Source organism: Pholcus phalangioides, unplaced genomic scaffold (assembly GCF_987345545.1).
Source record: "Pholcus phalangioides strain wild (caught in Gottingen) unplaced genomic scaffold, Ppha-v1.0 ptg000010l_1, whole genome shotgun sequence".
Classification (NCBI taxonomy): domain Eukaryota; kingdom Metazoa; phylum Arthropoda; class Arachnida; order Araneae; family Pholcidae; genus Pholcus; species Pholcus phalangioides.
In genome coordinates, this window is record NW_028301603.1 from 43337654 (window position 1) to 43351681 (window position 14028).

General features: G+C 39.0%; 1 protein-coding gene across 1 annotated transcript in view; it reads left to right on the top strand.

Annotated features, from left to right (window-relative positions):
* The window catches only part of LOC149081541 (uncharacterized), a 57913-nt gene that overhangs the window by 22680 nt on the left and 21205 nt on the right, over nt 1–14028 (top strand). The gene's annotated exons all lie outside the window — the stretch shown is intronic.

A 14028-nucleotide genomic window follows, 5' to 3' on the forward strand; every position in this document is an offset into this window, starting at 1 on the left:
TGAACCCCCCTCCCTAGCGGATAATAGTAAATCCCGGTATTCTGACAGAGACTCACTAATATTCGCTCCTACCTGATTTGTTCCCACCCACAGAATCACCCGCAAGGGCAACTTTCGGCGATGAAAAACGTCTCGAACGTTGCCAATCTTCCCCCCAGGAAGACAACAATGCTCGAAACCCCGAAAATCCCTACACACTCGGTTCCCAAGTTCCCTAACCATAGAATCGCCGATGATTAAACCCCTATCACTATCCCCCTCTACCTCATCCACGACCACCCATTCGCCCTCTAAAATGTCGTTGTTCGTGGAGATTGCTTCTTCATCAACAGGTGGCTCGACGACCAGAGGGTCCGTTATAACCGGACCCTCTAGCACCCTAACTTTTTCCCGTAAAGCTTCGACCTCGTGTTCCAGCCTTTTTCTATCCAAGCACCCTTTACAATTGAAACTATCAGCTACTATACCCCTAGACCAGGGAAACCTCCCGTCGCAAGCTCTACACAACACTAGTCGAGGTCGAGGCATACTAACACTATTGCTAAAGCTAGATAATAATAATAATACTTAACAATACGAAAATGAGAAACGTTAACTGGAAATTAAAATAATGTAAAATACATTACTATGCAAAATATACGTAAGAGATTATACGAAAAAATTACGTAAAGTAGAATGCTCAGCACTAAATCACGAAGAATAAAATAAATATATATATAAAGAATACAACACCCTCTAAAAAAGTATTAAGCTACGAAGTACAATTTATACTTATTAGAATTAGCTAACTATCTCAAAACACTAACACTACAACAATAGGCCCAAATGGAAGGAAAACAACGTTATTGAGAGTACCCGGGAAAAAGTATACCCTGTTTGCTAACACTAACGTCCAAAACCTACGAACTTATATCAAAGAAGCGAGCGAACCTGGCGAAAAAACAACGAAAATGAAATGCGAACGAGAAAAATAAATATAAGTCGATCGAAAATACACAACGAAAATTTAAAATAAATGAGAGCAATATAATAAAAAAAAACCACTTATCTCACAATCCAACGTGCGCTAAAAAAAAAGAAAATCACCGCAGAATATGACCCAACAATAAACAACACGCTAAGTAAAACTCACGAGAACGAAGAAAAACACAAAGAAAGACACAAAATGGCGCACTGGCGTGTCGGTGAGCGGAGCGCGATAATAGCACGTCCGTTCCCAACGACGGCGAAGACGATTGAGATGTGATTTGACAAACACATGACAATTGCACAGATTTCAGCCTGAAAAAGAGTGGTGTAGCCACCTAAAGGATATGATAAAATGTGTACCATCCCCCAGGACAGCATACTCCAGATCCAGTACATTTTCCAAGCTTACAGTTAGAGCCGTCAGTATACCAAATGGAAAAACGCCCCATATAAGTCTTATTAAACGCAAATTTGGAAAGAATGCCATCACACTTGGGATGTTGAGATATGGGTGTTGTATAACATTTACACATCAAGATGTACGCTGCTACTTCCAGCTAAGTGGGGCGCCCCAGAACATCTCTTTACCTGAGAGCCCACCCCCCTTTGCGGAGACAGCCCTGCATAGAACACTCGCTGAATTCTAGCCAAATGCTCCACAGAAATCATACAATATTTGTTCATTATAAATTTACTCAAAAAAATCAATTCGATTATAGCAATAATGACATTGGTGATAAGGGGGCACAAGAAAATATGGTTCAGAAGGGGCAGTGCGCGAAAAAGGATTACACTGTAAAAGTTTTATAAAAGATTTTTTAAAGAAGTAGAAAAAAACAACCAATAAGCCTATTAGACCGGGATTGCAATATAAAAGTTTTATTAAAGTTATTTTATGAAAGTTTAAGGAACGCAATCAATACGGGCATCGGTTACATTCAAGCGAATTTGACCAATAGGCTTGTTGGTTATTTCCTTCAAGTTTTGTAAAAGATCTTTTATCAAACTTATAGTGTAATCCCGGCTTTTGGAGCACGACAAACTAAAATTTTCAACTCGGTACATCGCTGTTCTCATACATAAGTTATGCATGACGAAAGTTCGTTTACGACCAGCTGTGAGAAAATAAAATGCAAACAATTTGAAATATAAATTTATGAAACAATTTATGTTTTTTAATTTTTAATTGCTGAAAAAATATGCCAATTTTTATTTCATTGTTAATAAAATATATATCTATATTCATATACTTATCCTAATTTTTCCTTTGTTTTCGAAAAACTCCGATAAAATCTACACGATCACTGAATTATAAATATCATCAATAGATGGCGAAAAAGAATCATCCCGTGATTTTAAGATTTTTGAAAGACTTCTACGCTCGGTGCGGGCAGACTTTGTGGCTGTGTTGGGCAGCGTGCTGGACTCGAACCCCATCGAAGCACAGTGGTGGTCGGCTTTCAGTCGCCGTTAGAGGTGTACGCTCAGTACGGTTTAGATGGAGGGGGGGGGGGACTGAGCTCACGGGAATAGAAGGGAAAAAAATGTACAGTGCACACACATTTATATCCGATAAATACTCTTTTGTTTTTCGTACTAAACAAGGTGTCTGAACTTGAAGTGATTTGATTCTGGAATTTTCATCAACTCCCTTTAATCGCTTTAACGACCACTGTTATGGCGGAAATGTCGTTTTAACGAAAACTTTTCGAATCCTTAAATAAGTTTACCTATCACCAATGGATTGCGCGAATTCTGATACTACGAAATGAAAAATAAGTTGTAACAAATTCAAAAACAAGTTTCTGATGAAATGAGCAAAAGATTGCAGAACATTAAAATCGAATTCAGAGAATTTACTCGCTGAATGAACTGTGGAGGAAGAAGAGTTGCTGTTGTTGTTCTGTGTCTCTTGTGAAGAGAAACTTTAACCCATTCCGTGCGTGAAAGAGAAATAAAATCTATGGTAAGCGTCAGAGAAATGTTTAATATTTCTTCAGTTTCAGTGGCCTCGAGAGGAGACAGTCCTCGCTTAAAGAAAAACTTGAGATCATTTCTCAAGTTGATGCTGAAGTAAATAAAAACAATGTGTTTCGGGAGATATGATCGAAGTGCCCAAAATTTTTGAACGGCATGGATAGGATGGACGGCAAACTGACTGCTTTAACAAAGGGAACACCAGTATCGATTGGTAGCGCCTGAATGACGCAGTGATAAGATGCTCGCCTTCCACTATGAAGTTTACCATCATAGGCGGAGATAGACTTGGATGTCTGATGGGGGGGGGGGGCACACGATGATTATGTCAATTCCTATATACATTACATCAGCTGACTCCACCTTTGACGCTGAAGGGGGGAATGCCCCCACGCCCCCCCCCCCCGTATCTTCACCCATGGTTACCTTCAAGGTGCATGGGTTCGAATCCGGGCATTGAACGTCAGAAGCGAGTTCTACAACTACCAAACCGGGGGCGACCACAGATGGATATGGAGCCTTCATTTCCCACTCCACTCCAATGGCTGGAAATTGCCGTATGGCAATAAATGACCGGAGTATGGCAATAAGACAACCATGAATACATTTTATGGTCATTAAATAATATTTTATCATGAATAAAATTATTTCTAGTCTTTGTAATGGCATTCTTAATTGGGTTGCTGTATTTTAGAGATTTTATGGTATCCATATTTGTTATGGGCATCTTTTTCTCAGCCACCTCGTTGGACATTTTGCCTGTTGTGGCCTTGTATTAAAATACAGCGTATCTCTACCTATTCTTGCAACATTTAAAAAAAATCGAACTATGTTGCAATTTCAAATTCAAACAGCAGTTACAGGATCCCTTACAAAAAAGACTGGACTTTCAAATTTTCAAGAAGTAGACGTGGCTGTCTTTACAGAACATTCGTTCAAGACATTTTAAAGAAACACGCATGGTTTCGGGACATTTATTCCCGAAATGTGCCAGTTACCGGCCAACTCATATGAGAAGAGACTTTGGAATTTGCATGTGCTGGTGGATGCGAAACCTTGGAAAGCATTTGCGCTCGAAGCATTGCACGCGTGTTCTTTAGAGGAATTTCTTGTTTCCTCGGCTTTTACAAATGCTCGTACAAAAAATAAATATGGATTATTTGCCTCAAATGTCGGGTGTCCCACAATCGACTGACGGCTCTTAAAGTGGGGTAACAAGAAAGCCGTGGCAGACATCAAAGCCATTCTCGCGGAACATAAATGCGCGAGGTCAGGAATTTCAACTTCGTCATCCATGTTGCAAGGGGTTGTATAGTTATTGACATAAAAAGAAAATTAACTTTTTTTTTATATGGACACCCTGTGCCGAAATTCCAGTGAGAATGTTCTTGCCCTGTCTCTCCTGATGTCAAAAAAAAATGCTTGTTCCTAATTGCAATATTCAATGAGATATTTGATTTCCAAAATCGGAGAAAAGTTAGGAAAGATGCGTTTCCCGTTGGTTTTTTCTCAACTTTACTCCGACTTTTGTATTGAATTTTTCAGTTCCAGTTTAAAAATGTTTCTCATAATTATTTTTTAATAATGCTGTTGGTCTGGGGTGTTCAACGTGTGGCCCGCTGGCCATTTGACCCTCGGAGCTTTTTCTGTCGTCTCCAGCAGATCATTTTCATGAAATGGTTGAAAACATTGGAAAATGATGAATCCTAGAATTAATTAGAGAAATAATTTCGGAATTAATAAAACAAATAATTATTTCCAGAATTAATAAAAGAAATAATTATTTCCAGAATTAATAAAAGAAATAATTCCAGAATTTGTGAAAAAATAACATAAATCAATGAGAGAAATAATTTCGTAATTTCTGATAGAAACTATTTCCTAATCAGTAAAAGAATAATTGTGCATGAGTATTGAAACAAATGATTTGAAGATCTATTGAGAAAGAAAATATTTTTCACAATTACCCAAATTAAATAATTACAGAATCATTTAAAGTGATTTCAGAATGAAATTAGTCTCAGAATTAATTGATATCATTAATAATTAATCAAAAAACATTTGCAGTTAGAAAAATTATTTCAGAACTACTCACACACACAAAATTGATAAGAAGTGAAATTCCCAAACATGAACATGAGAACGAACGCATGCTCACGCATCTTTGGCTGTGTTCCTTACACGTGTTTGAAACAGATGGCGCCACTGCACTAACAATGAACAACAACTGTTTGTAACTATGTGAGCTGTGGATGCACAACCTCCGGCTCGCGGGCATTTGGCCCGCTAAGAGGTTCCATCCGGCCTGCGAAAGGGGTTCCAGTAGAAAAGTATCAATACACGCAACGCGATAAAAGCCTAGTCTGACCATATTTTCCCTCACAAAAATACGGAAAATCGGGATGCATACGGTATATCACCAATTATCGCTAGAAAAAAAAACTGTCAGATATATGTAAAGTTGCCAATTACAGCCAACAAAAAGTGTCAAAGGGAAGCAAAGTTACTGTCATAAAAATTGTCGAAGGCAAGTAAAATTGCCAATTACAGCCAAAAATATAGTTAAAGCCATTACAATTTATGACTCATGAAAATAATCTTCATTCTTTATTTCAAAAATTGGAGTAAGCTTTGTTGAAAATAGGGGACGGGACGTTTTGTAAAAAAAGTGAAGATGACAAGCATTATATATACGAGAGTGTCCCGTGAAATATGGGTCATATGGTCACCTTGTATATATACAAGTTTCTGGCCAAATACGCGGCGGAATAACCGCATATCTGGCTAGAGGACCGAAAAAATTGTGCATCCCTGGTGTGAGCCTTTTCATCAGCGGGTCACTGCAAAAAAAAAGCTTCGAGATACACGTGGGACCCAAAGACCCCTGATCAAGTAGAAGGCTGATAAAACCTTTCTCAGAGTGACCCTCGTATTTGAATATCTCAGTGGTCATGTTATTAAGTTTCACGTTATAACGTATCGAGGCAGAATCATTGACCATGTAAACCGACCAATTCCGAGCAACACGTGTGTTTGTTTTGCAACACTCCAGTTCCCTAGAACTAATCACGATTAACGGCCTAACGTTAATGATGGGAAAAAAAGCTCAATCGATCGCATTAACTTGTGGAACGTGTTCATTCGAACGTGAAAGATTTAAAAGATTTAGATGAATAAGGGCAAAGATCGAGAGAGAGGGAAAAAGAGACGGGACAGTTGATGCTTTAAGGGAAGATCTGGCAATGCGAAAATCCGAAATAAGAGTTTTTCTCCACGAAAGGCACGTGAGAAGATCTCGTGTAATGTGCGGAAAGGTGTACACAGGCCGAAATAAATTACTCTGAATAATCAATCTAATCCTGTGTAATTAAAAGCTAAAGAACCGTGTCAGTGGGTCGATTATATCAGTTTAAAAAAAATTTACCATCAACAGTTCATCGCAAATTGCTGGTGGTATAACAACATCGGAAAATTCAACACCAGCAATCCATTGCGGAAAACTCACCGCCAATAATTCGTTGCCACAAAACTCACCGCCAATAATTCGTTGAAAGAAAATTCAACACCAAAAATTCATTTCCGAAAAATTCACCGACAACAATTCATTGCTGGAAAACTCACCTAGTTCTGGTTTCTAGCTCGAAGGGTACGAAGATCGAACTTATTTGTAAAAATTTTGTATTAATTTACTCAGAAATAATCTTTATGAGTAGGGCCTGACTGCTAGATGTTGAAGGCCCTGATTAAGACGGGGGGGGGGGGGGGAATAAGAAAAAAATATTGTCCATAGTGAACCATGGACGGAATGGGGTTAAGAAACACCTCTAATCTACTGGGATGATCTTTACTTGCACTTTGGCTTGACGTCATTCGCTGATCTCGAGCGTAATATGAACGAAATTCTGAGTTACGAGATATACAACGGGCCTAAGAGGATCCATTAATGACGTACATGAAAAAAAAAAAAAAAACATGCACGATGCGCTTCTCGAATCGTGCATGATGGAAAGCTGTGGCCCGGCGGTCGCTACCGGTTTCTCCGCAGATAAAACACAGAAAAGAAGCCAAGTACGTGTGTTACCCGAGAAAACGAGCAAGCGTAGAGTAGGACTACTTTTATCACACACAGGATTCAATATTTGCATCAGCACATAATATTTGCTCCCAGTATGTATTGTATTTATAGTAATATGTTATGTAAAAAAGGGAAACTTATGCTATATGTAAATAATATACGTATGTAAGTAATTCAAATGTGAATGCCCAGCACTGACAACGAAGGCTCTGTTTGATTATTCACGTCGCAGTGTGTTTTCATCTGTGTGTGTATGTATTGCATATTCTGTAAAAGGGAAGGGAAGCAAAACTGCTCAGAAATGTGGACGGAGGCTTTCGTTTCTCGTCACAATGGAGGCGTTGTATATATTTTGTATGCATTTAGATCATTCGAATCTTCCACCTCAACACGCGAACTTCATCTTCTTACTTGCCCCACAAGCCTTCTCCTCACTTCTTTTAAAATCCCAAGCTGCGGTCTCCAGCCCTTATGTGCCACTGGGCACACGTGAAAAATATTTCTGCCCGGTCACTGGGTTCAGCTATCCATTTTTAGTCAGATGGCTTGTACATTACATCGAGTTGATTGCTGTCTTCATATTGCTGTCTGCTTGTTTGTGAAATGTCATAAAGCCGTATGCAGAATTTCTAACGAATTGGTATGTGCCGGAATGCGTTTTCTGTGTGTATATGTGTGTGACACCCCCCTTCCCCCCTCCATTTTCCTGTATTCATGTTGTCAGAGTTTTGCTTGTTTCGTTCTTACTGGTCATAAAAGTTACTTAACAAGTTTCACCAAACCTCCCGCAGAAACTTGCGGTGAACCGATAGAAGGCGCCGTTATTGAACGCATAATGCGCTGTGGTTTAGGCACTTATCGTCATTCCTATAGAGAAGAGGTTCTCAACGTCTTTCGGCCGAGAACCAAAGTCCACAACATCGGCTTCTCGACCCGTGGGGGACTCTGTTTTTTTGAAATTAGTGAAACTAGTGACGCAATAAGTGCTTTTAAGAATATAATAGAAACTAATATTATAGAAAAGAGATATTATAGAAAATAAATAGCTCTCTCTCTGGGGAACCCCCGTATGGCGAATCATATCCGCCGGCGGGGTAAGTTACTCACATAGCAGGACTGCAAATGGATTTGTAGGGCTCGTCGGTGAATCAAGTTTGGGTCGTGGCCCACAGCTCAAGAATCCCTGGCAGTAACTAGTAGATTTGTTGGACCCATTTCGGAAGCCAATTGCGTAGTTCATTCTCATTTAAATTAAGTGGTTCAGGCAAAGTCCCAGATCACTTAAGTTGTTCGCGGTGCAGTTCCAGATCACTTGAGCAGACCGTGACGAATTTACAGGCCACTTAAGAAGCCCATGGCACATTTCCAGATCACTTCAGTGACCCACGGCATATTCCGATATCACTCAAGTGACCCACGGCATATTCCGATATCACTCAAGTGACCCACGGCATATTCCGATATCACTCAAGTGACCCACGGCATATTCCCAGACCACTCAAGTGACCCATGGCATTGTACCAGACCACTTAAGTAGCACACGCCACATTTACAGATCACTTCAGTGACTCGCGGTGCTGTTTCAGATCACTTAAGATGTCTAGCGCACATTTTCACTTCAATTAAGTGGTCCGCGGCACGTTTCCAGATCACTTCAGTGTTCCGCGACACGTGTTGAAATCGATGAAGTGGCCCACACTCTCCAAAAGATTGAGTTTAAAGTTGCTTAAAGTTTTCTCCATGAGTTCCGAATCGCCCTTCGTACAAGATTTGACGCGAATTCCTGTTTATCTACCACGTATTGACAAGAGCGTGTTTAGAGTAATCAGTTAGGGGAGGACGAATTAGTGGGAGCAAAGGGCTTACGGTGAATATACGTCCCGTATTATACGGGACAAACCACAAAGGGTATACCCGTAGCTTCTACCGCCCCCCTGGAACATTCCATCGCCCCCCCAGGGGGCGTTAACGCCCACGTTGGGAATCACTGCGTTAGATGGATCTCCCCTTCTGGATCCGCGCCTGCGTATTGATCTGTCATTACTATCTATGAAGTTACCAACACACACGATACTGCAGCATGTCCTACTCGTGTATTTTACGAGTATTGGGGCGTAATAAACATGGCATAAAATAAACATAAATATCGTCTTTGTCGAAGCGTATATTACTTTATTTTCTTATTACATAAAAGCCTGTAAAGGAAAGAGGTCAGAAAAATTCCTTTCTCATTTTCTCTCGAAGAAATCTCAACTTCGCTCCTTTATATACCGCTATTGTCTATGAATAATAATGGACCGCCATTTTCAACGCTATTCCGCGTGACACAAAATGGCTGCGGGAGAGAGAAAAAAAATGCTCTGGAGCGTTTTGTCATGTCATGTTATGGATTTTCTTTTTCCCCCCATAATCCTTCGGTTGGTCGATTTTGAAAAAAAGGAAACAAAAGAAAATGGTTTCCTCTTTTTTTTTTCCTATTATTATGTTAGGAAACAAAATGGCGGATTTGATGTATGAAATTAATGCTCTCGTTTAATATTATTGTTGTTGTTGTTTGGAGAGAAGAAAACTTTATATATACATATAAAATGGCCGAAACAATGGCTGAAAACAGGGAATGAAAGTTCCTTTCATGTGAAATGGAAACTGATCCGGTGTATTGTGTGTGTGTTTTTAAAGAGAAAAATACTGTATATTTGTATACTTTCTAACATTCGCAACACTTTTTCTTCTACATCGTGTGCAGGATGTCTTAAAATGCAACACGTGTTTTCTGTTTATTTAAGTTGAATTGTTTATTGTTCTTCGTCTGTGACTGAAACGTTTCAACGTTTAGTCTCTGGTGATCTTGTTTTCTGCACCATCTATCCAACACCGATTGCATTAGATACTGTACTATGAAATGTCATCTATGCCACGACTATCTGCATTTATTGGTGTACCAGTGTCGTTCTTGACGCTTTTTGTTTCGTTGCATGGAGAGAGAGAGAGGCGTAATGAAATTTTGTTTTGAAACGGGGAATCGGGCATCGCGCCAACTGTCGGAAGTAATTAATGATGCGATTTCGTGTCTTGTATAACTTTCCAAAGTTGCCAACCTTTCTGAAGTTTGTTTCTTTAAAGCAGTAGTAACCAAACTGTGGGTCGTGAACCCCTTGGGGACCGCGTAAATCAGATAAGGGGATCACGAAAATTTTTCCAAAATTTAAATGTCTTAATGTAAGCTTATTTCATTCTTTCGTAACAAATAAATTATATGTCAAACCTAAAACGCTCTTCAACTCTTAGCTGAACTACTTATTAGGGGTCATTCAAGTATTACGTCAGCATCGAGGGGGCGGGGGGTTTCGGATTTGCTGACTTTTGATGACAAGGTAGGAGGGGGTTTGAATGTTGCTTACGTCATCAACCACCCCTTTTTGAAGATATGAAATATTCTAAGCTGCTGACGAAATTTTGCTGACAGCGGGGGGGGGGGGGGCAGTGTTCTGCTGACAAGGGGGGGGGGTCAGAAATGGCTGAAAATCTGCTTACGTAATACTTGAATGCCCCCCCCCCCCTTATCCGAGGGTGATGTCACTTTCCGCTATCCATACAAAGGTTTTTAACAGCTGGCTGTGCGAAGATATATGTTGGAAAGAGAGAAAATTCAACTGCCCCTGCGGGGAATCGAAGCCACGTCCTTTCACTTTCCGGGTGAACGCCCTAGACCACTAGGCTATAGAGAGGCAACGAATTTTTCAATCTTTCCTCGAGTGCACTGAAGATGCACATCGTGAGAAATGCGGAGTTGGCGATGCATGCCTGAAGAATATTGGAGCAGCGCCATCTATCCATTAAATTTTAACTGTAGTCGAGAAAGAAGAGTTGGGGGGTTCGCCAGTAAATATTTTTTGAAAGAGGGTTTCCTTCAAAGCGTTTGCGAATTACTGGTCAACTACTTCACGTACAAGGTTTTGGAATGAAATTTGGATTGTCTCTATTTGACGAATCGGCGATAAATCTGGTAACCTTGTGCTAACTTAACAACAAGTTAGAAAAAGGTGAGGGAGGAAAGAAAAAAAAGATAATAGGGAAAAGTATAATAGGTATGGTAGATAAGAGAGCTTTTTTAGAGTCCTCTTTCAACCCCTCACTTTACCTGATCTCTTTCGCTTTCACATGTATAGTAGAAAGACAAATTACATTTGTGAAAAAAAAAAAAATCATTAACAGGATTATAGAAAAAGAAAGAGCAACTTCCGTAAAGATAGGGTTACTTTAAAGCTTGGCAATGGTTAAAAGAGAGGAAAGAAAACACAGAGAACTTATTTGAATTTATTCCACTCCTGTTTCGACGTGAAATTACGCCCGTGATCGTGAAGAGGTTAAAGCATATCGTCGGCATTCAAGAAAAAGTCGCCAAGTTCAATTTTGTGATTTTGTTAATTTTAAACTTTTGAGTCGTTATGCGAAATAGCCAACAGATTTCTAATGCCTACAGTAGGCTTCCTGATGTTTAGATGCCTGTCCGTGGTTCATAATTGTTCATATCACGAAATAATGGAAATTATAATCAACTACAACAGTCCGTCAAAATACTTTTTTGGATTTTGTGACTTTTTGCTCGAATGCCGACGACATCTTATTCTTTAATAGTAAAAGTGAAAATGGAACGGGGTCGAGATTAACCTCTTATGTAGACATTTCGAATGCTTTAGCCAGATCGTTGCTCTAGAAAGTGATCTCGTCGGACCATACGATGAACTTTATGAACGTTCTGAAGTTTAAAGAAACATTTTATTTTCTGGATATTATGCTGAGGTGAACTCGGAAAGAAAAGTCATTTTGTCTCCTCCGGGACTCGAACCCAGGCCCTCTTGCATACCGGGAAGGCATGCTACCATCTACACCACTGGAGACACGACCCTGCCTTCCTTATTTCACGCACTGTGGCGTGAGGCACTGAAGTAGAGACATTAGTAGCTTCTCTTAACTTCAGGAATTGGCCCCCAGGTGGGACGGTTTAGAGATATAGATGGCTTTTTCTCTCAGCCCAAGATATCAAAGAAACATTTTATTTTCTGGATATTATGCTGAGGTGAAGAGTTTTGTGTCGAAGACTAACGATGTGAAATGCTAGATTTTGTTTTTCAAACATGTTCCTTTACTGCTCCAGTCCGCGTTATTACAAAGCTTACATACTCAGTTGTATATTAGAGAAATTAGCACACAGTTCTTGGTTGCTACAAGTAAAGACGATAGCAAAACGTCACGAGGGGTGGAGCTTTTGGTGGATACACGCTAACTTTAATACTGTGAAACTAAAAAATCTTGATTAAAATGGAACTATTTTCGTTAATAATCTAGGAATGTAAGCTCTGTTTATACGCCTCCAGTCCGGTAACTTTTTTTTATACAGAATGTTTACATATGGGTAGATAATATCATGACGATGGCCTTTGTATATAGCAACTGAACCTCCATTTCAATGATGTCATGACCACGGACTACCATCAAACAATTCACACTGAAGCAATTCTATGTTGAAAAATGTATTTTGACATAACACCCATCTCAAAAGAGCCTATCCGTTTTTCTCAAACTTGGAGAATTAAGTAACTTAAAATTTTTATTGGCATTTGGCCTGTTATGAATATCCCTCTTTACAGTCACTGCTGAGTGACATTTTTTTAACACTGTGTAGGTGCTGCTCCAGAAGAATAATTGAACGACAAAAAATACTATATGTAATTTCTTATTTTAAAGTAAATTGATCTCATGTAAAATATCTGAGGCTATCAGTATATTTGTCATTAATTATATAATCAATATATTTTTGATCCTTTAAAATTTCATTTTCATTAAGTGAAATACGATTTTTGGATTCAAATTTTATTTTATAATTGATTACTAAAACGTCATTAGATGGCGCTAGTGTAATTCGTCATGCGTTTAGTAATACCTAGGGATATGTAAGTTTCGTATATAAGAAATAACCGCGTTAAACACGAAATTCCCGAAATAAATGCTAAAACATAATTTTTACTACTTTTTGACGAATAAATACTAAAATTTGATTTTTACTACTTTTTTGGCGAAATCTAGGTAATTTACACTTTTTCAAATGGGAAAGTCGTATTTTTGGTCAGTACTTGTGACTGTGCTTGAAAGGGAAACCACAAGCATCACTTCATTCCCCTCTGATGTTGTATTGGATGTGAATACAGTCGAGTTCGGTTATAAGAAAGCCCCTTTGTGATTCGAGAAGTGTTTGTAATAATCAAGTGTAAGCTATAAGCGAGGCGTTGGAATTAGCTTGCTTAGTAATAGCATATAGGCATTTTTGAGATTGCCGTGGACAAAATAAGCTTATGCGACACATAACTGAAATACGTAATATTATAATAAATAATATAGCATGAACATATTTTTTGATTGATATCTGAGAAGTTATGAAAATTTAGTAGAAAAGCAAGATATACAGCAACATGCAGACATTTTTGAGTTGATGCAAACGGTTTTTGCCTTTGAAATTGACTGTATTGTACAATTTAAAAAAAATTCAGAAGAAATAACCCCTCTGATGTTTTATGAATTTTATATCACTAATCAATACACTTGAATTAGCAGAGCTTTTCAACAGTGAGTGAGTTGATTTACAACAATTTTCTTTGATCACTGAAACTTTTTTGCAAAATTTCGAATTTGTTTTTGCGAAATTTATGTATCTCTAGTAATGCCCATTTCTACTTTCGCTTGAAACTATGAGACGGCCCCGAAATGACTAGGTAATCAAGGTAAAGAAATAAACAGGGAGAGGGGCAGAAGTGCGCCCCGTGCCCCACCGAAGATGACCTATTCACGCAAATGGATGAGGTGTTGTCAACCTGGGACGAGTGCCTCTCAGTGGAAAGGCGGATTTCAAGATTTTTCGGAACTGCTGCTCAATAGGAGGTTTACTTTCACTAAACTTCCTTGAAGTAGTTCTTAGAATTTTTGACAACCGGGACTTCGTAGCTCTAGGG